Source organism: Arachis stenosperma, chromosome 1, assembly GCF_014773155.1.
Source record: "Arachis stenosperma cultivar V10309 chromosome 1, arast.V10309.gnm1.PFL2, whole genome shotgun sequence".
NCBI lineage: Eukaryota > Viridiplantae > Streptophyta > Magnoliopsida > Fabales > Fabaceae > Arachis > Arachis stenosperma.
This window is the reverse complement of record NC_080377.1, coordinates 109,758,030-109,771,690: the sequence shown is the minus strand read 5'-3', so window position 1 is coordinate 109,771,690 and position 13,661 is coordinate 109,758,030. Positions and strand designations below refer to the sequence as shown.

General features: G+C 41.4%; 2 non-coding genes across 2 annotated transcripts; both read left to right on the top strand.

The window, feature by feature from the left end:
• The first annotated feature begins 4,444 nt into the window (after positions 1–4,444).
• On the top strand, positions 4,445–4,548 carry LOC130948752 (small nucleolar RNA R71). The gene has a single exon (XR_009073197.1). It is a non-coding gene; the product is annotated as a small nucleolar RNA R71 (small nucleolar RNA).
• Positions 4,549–13,090: 8,542 nt separating this feature from the next.
• On the top strand, positions 13,091–13,194 carry LOC130948748 (small nucleolar RNA R71). The gene has a single exon (XR_009073189.1). It is a non-coding gene; the product is annotated as a small nucleolar RNA R71 (small nucleolar RNA).
• The last annotated feature ends 467 nt before the right edge of the window (positions 13,195–13,661 follow it).

The window sequence follows — 13,661 nt, the reverse complement described above, 5'->3', positions numbered from 1 at the left end:
TTGGCATCTCACTCTATCCCTTGAAATCCAGAATGGTTGGCTTCTTTAGGAACTTAGAATCCAGATAGTGTTAATGATTCTCTTAGTAAAGTATGATGATTCTTGAACATAGCTATTTATTGAGTCTTGGCTGTGGCCCAAAGCACTCTGTCTTCCAGTATTACCACCGGATACATACATGCCACAGACACATAATTGGGTGAACCTTTTCAGATTGTGACTCAGCTTTGCTAAAGTCCCCAATCAGAGGTGTCCAGGGTTCTTAAGCACACTCTTATTGCCTTGGATCACAACTCTTATTCCTCTCTTTTTTCTTTTTTTTTCTCTTTCTCTTTTTTTTTCGTTTTTTTTTTCGGTTTTTGAAATGCTTTTTCTTGCTTCAAGAATCATTTTATTGATTTTTCAGATCCTCAGTAACATGTCTCCTTTTTCATCATTCTTTCAAGAGCCAACATTCATGAACCACAAATTCAAAAGACATATGCACTGTTTAAGCATACATTCAGAGAGCAAAAATATTGCCACCACATTAAAATAATTAAACTATTATAAAATTCAAAATTCATGCAATTCTTTCTTTTATCAATTAGGCACGTTTTTATTGAAGAAAGGTGATGGATTCATAGGACATTCATAACTTTAAGGCATAGACACTAAGACACTAATGATCATAAGACACAAACATGGATAAACATAAGCATTAAAATTCGAAAAACAGAAGAACAATAACAAGGAAATCAAAGAACGGGTCCACCTTAGTGATGGCGGCTCTTTCTTGCTCTTGAAGATCCTATGGAGTGCTTGAGCTCCTCAATGTCTCTTCCTTGTCTTTGTTGCTCCTCCCTCATGATTCTTTGATCTTCTCTAATTTCATGAAGGATGACGGAGTGTTCTTGATGCTCCACCCTCAGTTGTCCCATGTTGGAACTTAGTTCTCCTAGGGAGGTGTTTAGTTGCTCCCAATAGTTTTGTGGAGGAAAATTCATCCCTTGAGGAATCTCAGGGATCTCATGATGAGTGAGATCTCTTGTGTACTCCATCCTTTTCTTGGTGATGGGCTTGTCCTCATCAATGGGAATGTCTCCCTCTATGTCAACTCCAACTGAATAACAGAGGTGACAAATGAGATGAGGAAAGGCTAACCTTGCCAAGGTGGAGGTCTTGTCCGCCACCTTATAGAGTTCTTGGGCTATAACCTCATGAACTTCTATTTCTTCTCCAATCATGATACTATGGATCATGATGGCCCGGTCTATGGTAACTTCGGACCGGTTGCTAGTGGGGATGATTGAGCGTTGTATGAACTCTAACCATCCTCTAGCCACGGGCTTGAGGTCATGCCTTCTCAATTGGACCGTCTTCCCTCTTGAATCTTGCTTCCATTGTGCGCCCTCTTCACATATGGTTGTGAGGACTTGGTCCAACCTTTGATCAAAGTTGACCCTTCTAGTGTAAGGATGCTCATCTCCTTGCATCATAGGCAAGTTGAACGCCACCCTCACACTCTCCGGACTAAAATCCAAGTATTTCCCCCGAACCATAGTGAGATAATTCTTTGGATTCGGGTTCACACTTTGGTCATGGTTCTTTGTGATCCATGCATTGGCATAGAACTCTTGAACCATCAAGATTCCGACTTGTTGAATGGGGTTGGTAAGTACTTCCCAACCTCTTCTTCGGATCTCATGGCGGATCTCCGGATATTCACCCTTTTTGAGTGAAAAGGGGACCTCGGAGATCACCTTCTTCAAGGCCACAACTTCATAGAAGTGGTCTTGATGCACCCTTGAGAGGAATCTATCCATCTCCCATGACTCGGAGGTGGAAGCTTTTGCCTTCCCTTTCCTCTTTCTAGAGGTTTCTCCGGCCTTGGATGCCATAAATGGTTATGGAAAAACGAAAAAGCAACGCTTTTACCACACCAAACTTAAAATGTTTGCTCGTCCTCGAGCAAAAGAAGAAAGAAGAGAGTAGAAGAAGAAGAAATGAGGAAGAAAGGAGATGGTAGTGTGTTCGGCCAAGAAGGGTAGGAAAGGGTGTTTAGGTTGTGTGAAAATGAAGAGTTGAAGAAGGGTATTTATAGGAGAGAGGGGGGTAAAGGTTCGGCCATTAGGGATGGGTTTTGGGAGGGAAAGTGGTTTGAAATTGAAGGGTGAGGTTGGTGGGGATTTATGAAGGATGGATGTGAGTGGTGAAGAGAAAGATGGGATTTGATAGGTGAAGGGTTTTTGGGGAAGAGGTATTGAGGTGATTGGTGAATGGGGGAAGAAGAGAGAGAGTGATGGTGGGGTCCTGTGGGGTCCACAGATCCTGTGGTGTCAAGGAAAAGTCATCCCTGCACCAAATGTTGCTCAAAATCACGTTTTGAGCCATTTCTGGCGTTAAACGCCGGGCTGATGCCCATTCCTGGCGTTTAACGCCAGGTTGTTGCCCTTTACTGGCGTTTAACGCCAGTCTGGTGCCCCTTTCTGGCGTTAAACGCCCAGAATGGTGCCAGACTGGGCGTTAAACGCCCAACAGCTAGCATTACTGGCGTTTGAACGCCAGCTTCTTCTCCTCCAGGGTGTGCTGTTTTTCTTCCTGTTTTTCATTCTGTTTTTGCTTTTTTCATTGTTTTTGTGACTTCTTATGATCATCAACCTACAAAAAAGATAAAATAACAAAAGAAAATAATTAATTATAAAACATTGGGTTGCCTCCCAACAAGCGCTTCTTTAATGTCATTAGCTTGACAGAGGGCTCTCATGGAGCCTCAGAAATGCTCAGAACCGTGTTGAAACCTCCCAACACCAAACTTAGAGTTTGAATGTGGGGTTTCAACACCAAACTTAGAGTTTGGTTGTAGCCTCCCAACACCAAACTTAGAGTTTGACTGTGGGGGCTCTGTTTGGCTCTGTTTTGAGAGAAGCTCTTCATGCTTCCTCTCCCTGATGACAGGGGGATATCCTTGGGTCTTAAACACCAAAGATTTTTCATTCACTTGAATGATTAACTCTCCTCTGTCAACATCAATCACAGCCTTTGCTGTGGCTAGGAAGGGTCTGCCAAGGATGATGGATTCATCCATGCACTTCCCAGTCTCTAGGACTATGAAATCAGTAGGAATGTACTGGTCTTCAACTTTAACCAGAACATCCTCTACAAGTCCATGGGCTTGTTTTCTTGAGTTGTCTGCCATCTCTAGTGAGATCTTTGCAGCTTGCACCTCAAGGATCCCTAATTTCTCCATTACAGAGAGGGGCATGAGGTTCACACTTGATCCTAAGTCACACAAGGCCTTCTTGAAGGTCATGGTGCCTATGGTACAAGGTATAGAAAACTTCCCAGGATCCTGCCTCTTTTGAGGCAGTTTCTGCCTAGACAAGTCATCCAGTTCTTTGGTGAGCAAGGGAGGTTCATCCTCCCAAGTCTCATTTCCAAATAACTTGTCATTTAGTTTCATGATTGCTCCAAGGTATTTAGCAACTTGCTCTTCAGTGACATACTCATCCTCTTCAGAGGAAGAATACTCATCAGAGCTCATGAATGGCAGAAGTAAGTCCAATGGAATCTCTATGGTCTCATTTTGAGCCTCAGATTCCCAAGGTTCCTCATTGAGGAACTCAGAGGAGAGTGGTGCACGCCCACTGAGGTCTTTCTCAGTGGCGTCTTCTTCCTCTCTTTCCTCTCCATATTCGGCCATGTTGATGGCCTTGCACTCTTCTTTTGGATTTTCTTCTGTATTACTTGGGAGAGTGCTAGGAGGGAGTTCAGTAACTTTCTTGCTCAGCTGACCCACTTGTCCTTCCAAATTTCTGATGGAGGACCTTGTTTCATTCATGAAACTTTGAGTGGTCTTTATTAGATCAGAGACCATTGTTGCTAAGTCAGAAGTATTCTGCTTAGAACTCTCTGTCTGTTGCTGAGAAGATGATGGAAAAGGCTTGCCATTGCTAAACCTGTTTCTTCCACCATTATTGTTATTGAAACCTTGTTGAGGTCTCTCTTGATTCTTCCATGAGAGATTTGGGTGATTTCTCCATGAAGAATTGTAGGTATTTCCATAGGGTTCTCCTAGGTAATTCACCTCTTCCATGGAAGGGTTCTCAGGATCATAAGCTTCTTCCTCAGATGAAGCATCCTTAGTACTGTTTGGTGCATTTTGCATTCCAGACAGACTTTGAGAAATCAAATCGACTTGTTGAGTCAATATTTATTCTGAGCCAATATGGCATTCAGAGTGTCAATCTCAAGAACTCCTTTCTTCTGACTAGTCCCATTGTTCACAGGATTCCTTTCAGAAGTGTACATGAATTGGTTATTTGCAACCATTTCAATCAATTCTTGAGCTTCTGCAGGCGTCTTCTTCAGATGAAGAGATCCTCCAGCAGAGCTATCCAAGGACATCTTGGATAGTTCAGAGAGACCATCATAGAAAATACCTATGATGCTCCATTCAGAAAGCATGTCAGATGGACATTTTCTGATCAATTGTTTGTATCTTTCCCAAGCTTCATAGAGGGATTCTCCATCCTTCTGTCTGAAGGTTTGGACTTCCACTCTAAGCTTACTCCATCTTTGTGGTGGAAAGAACTTTGCCAAGAAGGCATTGACTAGCTTTTTCCAAGAGTCCAGGCTTTCTTTAGGTTGAGAATCCAACCATATTCTAGCTCTGTCTCTTACAGCAAAAGGGAATAGCATCAGTCTATAGACCTCAGGGTTAACCCCATTAGTCTTGACTGTGTCACAGATTTGCAAGAATTCAGCTAAGAACTGATGAGGATCTTCCATTGGAAGTCCATGGAACTTGCAATTCTGTTGCATTAGAGAAACTAATTGAGGCTTAAGCTCAAAGTTGTTTGCTCCAATGGCAGGGATAGAGATGCTTCTCCCATAGAAGTCGGGAGTAGGTGCAGTGAAGTCACCCAGCACCTTCCTTGCATTGTTGGCATTGTTGTTGTTTTCGGCTGCCATGGGTTCTTCTTCTTTGAAGAATTCGGTCAGGTCCTCTAAAGAGAGTTGTGCTTTGGCTTCTCTTAGCTTTCTCTTCAAGGTCCTTTCGGGTTCAGGATCAGCTTCAACAAGAATGCCTTTGTCTCTGCTCCTGCTCATATGAAAGAGAAGAGAAAAAGAAAATGTGGAATCCTCTATGTCACAGTATAGAGATTCCTTGAAATGTCAGAGGAAAAGAGAAATAGAAAGAAGAAGGAGAAGAAGAATTCGAACTTTAATTAGATAAGGTTCGAATTGTGCATTTAGAAGGAGTGGTACTCCATAAATAGAAGGATGTGGGAAGGAGGGAAGAGAATTTTCGAAAATTCAATTAAAAGATTTTGAAAACATTTTGAAAATTTGATTGATAATTTTCGAAAATTGAAAGTGGAAGAGAAATCAAGTGATTTTTGAAAAAAATTTTGAAATTAGAAATTAAAAAGATTTGATTGAAAACTAATTTGAAAAAGATATGATAAAAAATATGATTGAAAGGTTATTGTCTTAAAAAGATGTGATTGAGAAGATATGATTTGAAAACCATTTTAAAAGATATGTTTTGAAAATTATTTTAAAAGATTTGATTTGGAAAATTAGTGACTTGCCTAACAAGAAAAGATATGATTCAAACATAAAACCTTCCTTAACAGAAAAGGCAAAAAATGTTCAATCAAATCATTAATTGTTAGTAAGTATCTTTGAAAAAGGAAAGAAATTGATTTTGAAAACATTTGATTGAAAAGATATGATTTGGAAAAGATTTGGTTTTGAAAAACTTGAAAAAAAAAAATTGATTTGAAAACAAAATCTTCCCCCTAGCACCATCCTGGCGTTAAACGCCCAGAATGGTATACATTCTGGCGTTTAACGCCCAAAATGCTACCTCTTTGGGCGTTAAACGCCCAACCAGGTGCCCTGGCTGGCGTTTAAACGCCAGTCTGCCTTCTTCACTGGGCATTTTTGAATGCTCAGCTTTTTCTGTATAATTCCTCTGCAGTGTGTTCTGAATCTTCAATCCCTTGTATCATTGACTTGAAAAGACACAAATTAAAAATATTTTTGGGTTTTTAATAATTAGAATGCAACAAGAATCAAATAACAATGCATGCAAGACACCAAACTTAGCAGTTTGTATACTACTGACACTAATGAACTGAAAATGCGTATGAGACACACAAAATACTCAAGTCAATAGAATTCAAAGATCAGAGCAAATGAATCATCAAGAACATCTTGAAGATCACTAAGACATATGAATGCATGCACTTGACACCAAACTTAGGATGAGACACTAGACTCAAACAAGAAATATTTTTGAATTTTTTTTTATTTTTTAATTTTTAAATTTTTTTGTGTTTTTCGAAAATTAAGTGGAAAAAGAAGGTATCAAAATTCTTAATGAGAATTCCAGGAATCAGTGCAATGCTAGTCTAAGACTCCGGTCCAGGAATTAGACATGGCTTCACAGCCAGCCAAGCTTCCAAAGAAAGCTTCGGTCCAAAACACTAGACATGACCAAAGGTCAGCCAAGCCTTAGCAAATCACTGCTCCAAAAGCAAGATTGATACGAAATCAACAAGCTCTTGTGGTTATAAGTTGAAACCTCGGTCCAATCAGATTAGACATGGCTTCTCAGCCAGCCAGATTTCAACAAATCATCATGAAACTCTAGAATTCATCTTCAAGAATTTCGAAAAAAAAAATACCTAATCTAAGCAACAAGATGAACCGTCAGTTGTCCAGCCTGAACAATCCCGGGCAATAACACCAAAAATTTGATGTTGTTGCCGGATCTTGGCACTGATGTTACCAAAGGCTTGCTCAAAACTAGAACAATCCCCGGCAACGGCGCCAAAACTTGGTGCGCGAAATTGTGAACTATATTTTTCACAACTCTCATAATCCCTGGTAATGGCTCCAAAAACTTGGTGCGCTCAATACCATGGCATTACACAACTTCACACAACTAACCAGCAAGTGCACTGGGTCGTCCAAGTAATAAACCTTACGTGAGTAAGGGTCGATCCCACGGAGATTGTTAGTATTGAAGCAAGCTATGGTCATCTTGTAAATCTTAGTCAGGCAAACTCAGATGTATATGGTGATGAACGAAAATAACATAAAAGATAAAGATAGTGATACTTATGTAATTCATTGGTAGGAACTTCAGATAAGCGCATGAAGATGCCTTCCCTTCCGTCTCTCTGCTTTCCTACTGTCTTCATCCAACCCTTCTTACTCCTTTCCATGGCAAGCTCGTATAGGGTCTCACTGTTGTCAGCAGCTACCTCCCATCCTCGCAGTGAAAGCTAATGCTCAATACTCTGTCACAGTACGGCCAATCACCGGTTCGGTTCCCTCCCCTACCGGAATAGAATAACTCTTTTGCGTCTGTCACTAACGCCCAGTAGGTTACAGGTTTGAAGCACGTCACAGTCATTCAATCATTGAATCCTACTCAGAATACCACAGACAAGGTTAGACCTTCCGGATTCTCTTGAATGCCGCCATCAGGTCCTGCCTATACCACGAAGATTCCTTTTAAAGAATCCAAGAGATATTCACCAAGCCTCAAATGCTTGTAGAACAAGAGTGGTTGTCAGTCACTTTGTTCATGAGTGAGAATGGTGATGGGCGTCAATCATCACCTTCATCATGTTGAAGAACAAGTGATATCTTGGATAAAGAACAAGCGGAATTTGAATGAAAGAACAATAGTAATTGCATTAATACTCGAGGTACAGCAGAGCTCCACACCTTAATCTATGGTGTGTAGAAACTCCACCGTTGAAAATACATAAGCATAAGGTCTAGGCATGGCCGAATGGCCAGCCTCCCAATGATCTAAGAACTAAAATGTCCAAAGATGATCTAGAGATCTAAAAGTGATCAAAAGATTTCCATACAATAGTAAAAGGTCCTACTTATAAGAAACTAGTAGCCTAGGGTGTACAGAAATGAGTAAATGACATAAAAATCCTCTTCCGGGCCCACTTGGTGTGTGCTTGGGCTGAGCAATGAAGAAATTTCGTGTAGAGACTCTTCTTGGAGTTAAACGCCAGCTTTGGTGCCAGTTTGGGCGTTTAACTCCCATTTGGGTGCCAGTTCCAGCGTTTAACGCTGGGATTCTTTGAGGTGACTTTGAACGCCGGTTTGGGCCATCAAATCTTGGGCAAAGTATGGACTATTATATATTGCTGGAAAGCCCAGGATGTCTACTTTCCAACGCCGTTGAGAGCGCGCCAATTGGGCTTCTGTAGCTCCAGAAAATCCACTTCGAATGCAGGGAGGTCAGAATCCAACAGCATCTGCAGTCCTTTTTGGTCTCAGAATCAGATTTTTGCTCAGGTCCCTCAATTTCAGCCAGAAAATACCTGAAATCACAAAAAAACACACAAACTAATAGTAAAGTCCAGAAAAGTGAATTTTAATTAAAAACTAATAAAAATATACTAAAAACTAACTATATCATATCAAAAACATACTAAAAACAATGCCAAAAAGTATACAAATTATCCGCTCATCACAACACCAAACTTAAATTGTTGCTTGTCCTCAAGCAACTGAAAATCAAATAAGATAAAAAGAAGAGAATATGCAATGAATTCCAAAAACATCTGTGAAGATCAGTATTAATCAGATGAGCGGGGTTTTTAACTTTTTGCCTCCGAACAGTTTTGGCATCTCACTCTATCCCTTGAAATCCAGAATGGTTGGCTTCTTTAGGAACTTAGAATCCAGATAGTGTTAATGATTCTCTTAGTAAAGTATGATGATTCTTGAACATAGCTATTTATTGAGTCTTGGCTGTGGCCCAAAGCACTCTGTCTTCCAGTATTACCACCGGATACATACATGCCACAGACACATAATTGGGTGAACCTTTTCAGATTGTGACTCAGCTTTGCTAAAGTCCCCAATCAGAGGTGTCCAGGGTTCTTAAGCACACTCTTATTGCCTTGGATCACAACTCTTATTCCTCTCTTTTTTCTTTTTTTTTTCTCTTTCTCTTTTTTTTTTCGTTTTTTTTTTTCGGTTTTTGAAATGCTTTTTCTTGCTTCAAGAATCATTTTATTGATTTTTCAGATCCTCAGTAACATGTCTCCTTTTTCATCATTCTTTCAAGAGCCAACATTCATGAACCACAAATTCAAAAGACATATGCACTGTTTAAGCATACATTCAGAGAGCAAAAATATTGCCACCACATCAAAATAATTAAACTATTATAAAATTCAAAATTCATGCAATTCTTTCTTTTATCAATTAGGCACGTTTTTATTGAAGAAAGGTGATGGATTCATAGGACATTCATAACTTTAAGGCATAGACACTAAGACACTAATGATCATAAGACACAAACATGGATAAACATAAGCATTAAAATTCGAAAAACAGAAGAACAATAACAAGGAAATCAAAGAACGGGTCCACCTTAGTGATGGCGGCTCTTTCTTGCTCTTGAAGATCCTATGGAGTGCTTGAGCTCCTCAATGTCTCTTCCTTGTCTTTGTTGCTCCTCCCTCATGATTCTTTGATCTTCTCTAATTTCATGAAGGATGACGGAGTGTTCTTGATGCTCCACCCTCAGTTGTCCCATGTTGGAACTTAGTTCTCCTAGGGAGGTGTTTAGTTGCTCCCAATAGTTTTGTGGAGGAAAATTCATCCCTTGAGGAATCTCAGGGATCTCATGATGAGTGAGATCTCTTGTGTACTCCATCCTTTTCTTGGTGATGGGCTTGTCCTCATCAATGGGAATGTCTCCCTCTATGTCAACTCCAACTGAATAACAGAGGTGACAAATGAGATGAGGAAAGGCTAACCTTGCCAAGGTGGAGGTCTTGTCCGCCACCTTATAGAGTTCTTGGGCTATAACCTCATGAACTTCTATTTCTTCTCCAATCATGATACTATGGATCATGATGGCCCGGTCTATGGTAACTTCGGACCGGTTGCTAGTGGGGATGATTGAGCGTTGTATGAACTCTAACCATCCTCTAGCCACGGGCTTGAGGTCATGCCTTCTCAATTAGACCGGCTTCCCTCTTGAATCTTGCTTCCATTGTGCGCCCTCTTCACATATGGTTGTGAGGACTTGGTCCAACCTTTGATCAAAGTTGACCCTTCTAGTGTAAAGATGCTCATCTCCTTGCATCATAGGCAAGTTGAACGCCACCCTCACACTCTCCGGACTAAAATCCAAGTATTTCCCCCGAACCATAGTGAGATAATTCTTTGGATTCGGGTTCACACTTTGGTCATGGTTCTTTGTGATCCATGCATTGGCATAGAACTCTTGAACCATCAAGATTCCGACTTGTTGAATGGGGTTGGTAAGTACTTCCCAACCTCTTCTTCGGATCTCATGGCGGATCTCCGGATATTCACCCTTTTTGAGTGAAAAGGGGACCTCGGAGATCACCTTCTTCAAGGCCACAACTTCATAGAAGTGGTCTTGATGCACCCTTGAGAGGAATCTATCCATCTCCCATGACTCGGAGTGGAAGCTTTTGCCTTCCCTTTCCTCTTTCTAGAGGTTTCTCCGGCCTTGGATGCCATAAATGGTTATGGAAAAACGAAAAAGCAACGCTTTTACCACACCAAACTTAAAATGTTTGCTCGTCCTCGAGCAAAAGAAGAAAGAAGAGAGTAGAAGAAGAAGAAATGAGGAAGAAGGGAGATGGTAGTGTGTTCGGCCAAGAAGGGTAGGAAAGGGTGTTTAGGTTGTGTGAAAATGAAGAGTTGAAGAAGGGTATTTATAGGAGAGAGGGGGGTAAAGGTTCGGCCATTAGGGATGGGTTTTGGGAGGGAAAGTGGTTTAAAATTGAAGGGTGAGGTTGGTGGGGATTTATGAAGGATGGATGTGAGTGGTGAAGAGAAAGATGGGATTTGATAGGTGAAGGGTTTTTGGGGAAGAGGTATTGAGGTGATTGGTGAATGGGGGAGAAGAGAGAGAGTGATGGTGGGGTCCTGTGGGGTCCACAGATCCTGTGGTGTCAAGGAAAAGTCATCCCTGCACCAAATGTTGCTCAAAATCACGTTTTGAGCCATTTCTGGCGTTAAACGCCGGGCTGATGCCCATTCCTGGCGTTTAACGCCAGGTTGTTGCCCTTTACTGGCGTTTAACGCCAGTCTGGTGCCCCTTTCTGGCGTTAAACGCCCAGAATGGTGCCAGACTGGGCGTTAAACGCCCAACAGCTAGCATTACTGGCGTTTGAACGCCAGCTTCTTCTCCTCCAGGGTGTGCTGTTTTTCTTCCTGTTTTTCATTCTGTTTTTGCTTTTTTCATTGTTTTTGTGACTTCTTATGATCATCAACCTACAAAAAAGATAAAATAACAAAAGAAAATAATTAATTATAAAACATTGGGTTGCCTCCCAACAAGCGCTTCTTTAATGTCATTAGCTTGACAGAGGGCTCTCATGGAGCCTCAGAAATGCTCAGAACCGTGTTGAAACCTCCCAACACCAAACTTAGAGTTTGAATGTGGGGTTTCAACACCAAACTTAGAGTTTGGTTGTAGCCTCCCAACACCAAACTTAGAGTTTGACTGTGGGGGCTCTGTTTGGCTCTGTTTTGAGAGAAGCTCTTCATGCTTCCTCTCCCTGATGACAGGGGGATATCCTTGGGTCTTAAACACCAAAGATTTTTCATTCACTTGAATGATTAACTCTCCTCTGTCAACATCAATCACAGCCTTTGCTGTGGCTAGGAAGGGTCTGCCAAGGATGATGGATTCATCCATGCACTTCCCAGTCTCTAGGACTATGAAATCAGTAGGAATGTACTGGTCTTCAACTTTAACCAGAACATCCTCTACAAGTCCATGGGCTTGTTTTCTTGAGTTGTCTGCCATCTCTAGTGAGATCTTTGCAGCTTGCACCTCAAGGATCCCTAATTTCTCCATTACAGAGGGGCATGAGGTTCACACTTGACCCTAAGTCACACAAGGCCTTCTTGAAGGTCATGGTGCCTATGGTACAAGGTATAGAAACTTCCCAGGATCCTGCCTCTTTTGAGGCAGTTTCTGCCTAGACAAGTCATCCAGTTCTTTGGTGAGCAAGGGAGGTTCATCCTCCCAAGTCTCATTTCCAAATAACTTGTCATTTAGTTTCATGATTGCTCCAAGGTATTTAGCACTTGCTCTTCAGTGACATACTCATCCTCTTCAGAGGAAGAATACTCATCAGAGCTCATGAATGGCAGAAGTAAGTCCAATGGAATCTCTATGGTCTCATTTTGAGCCTCAGATTCCCAAGGTTCCTCATTGAGGAACTCAGAGGAGAGTGGTGCACGCCCACTGAGGTCTTTCTCAGTGGCGTCTTCTTCCTCTCTTTCCTCTCCATATTCGGCCATGTTGATGGCCTTGCACTCTTCTTTTGGATTTTCTTCTGTATTACTTGGGAGAGTGCTAGGAGGGAGTTCAGTAACTTTCTTGCTCAGCTGACCCACTTGTCCTTCCAAATTTCTGATGGAGGACCTTGTTTCATTCATGAAACTTTGAGTGGTCTTTATTAGATCAGAGACCATTGTTGCTAAGTCAGAAGTATTCTGCTTAGAACTCTCTGTCTGTTGCTGAGAAGATGATGGAAAAGGCTTGCCATTGCTAAACCTGTTTCTTCCACCATTATTGTTATTGAAACCTTGTTGAGGTCTCTCTTGATTCTTCCATGAGAGATTTGGGTGATTTCTCCATGAAGAATTGTAGGTATTTCCATAGGGTTCTCCTAGGTAATTCACCTCTTCCATGGAAGGGTTCTCAGGATCATAAGCTTCTTCCTCAGATGAAGCATCCTTAGTACTGTTTGGTGCATTTTGCATTCCAGACAGACTTTGAGAAATCAAATCGACTTGTTGAGTCAATATTTTATTCTGAGCCAATATGGCATTCAGAGTGTCAATCTCAAGAACTCCTTTCTTCTGACTAGTCCCATTGTTCACAGGATTCCTTTCAGAAGTGTACATGAATTGGTTATTTGCAACCATTTCAATCAATTCTTGAGCTTCTGCAGGCGTCTTCTTCAGATGAAGAGATCCTCCAGCAGAGCTATCCAAGGACATCTTGGATAGTTCAGAGAGACCATCATAGAAAATACCTATGATGCTCCATTCAGAAAGCATGTCAGATGGACATTTTCTGATCAATTGTTTGTATCTTTCCCAAGCTTCATAGAGGGATTCTCCATCCTTCTGTCTGAAGGTTTGGACTTCCACTCTAAGCTTACTCCATCTTTGTGGTGGAAAGAACTTTGCCAAGAAGGCATTGACTAGCTTTTCCCAAGAGTCCAGGCTTTCTTTAGGTTGAGAATCCAACCATATTCTAGCTCTGTCTCTTACAGCAAAAGGGAATAGCATCAGTCTATAGACCTCAGGGTTAACCCCATTAGTCTTGACTGTGTCACAGATTTGCAAGAATTCAGCTAAGAACTGATGAGGATCTTCCATTGGAAGTCCATGGAACTTGCAATTCTGTTGCATTAGAGAAACTAATTGAGGCTTAAGCTCAAAGTTGTTTGCTCCAATGGCAGGGATAGAGATGCTTCTCCCATAGAAGTCGGGAGTAGGTGCAGTGAAGTCACCCAGCACCTTCCTTGCATTGTTGGCATTGTTGTTGTTTTCGGCTGCCATGGGTTCTTCTTCTTTGAAGAATTCGGTCAGGTCCTCTAAAGAGTTGTGCTTTGGCTTCTCTT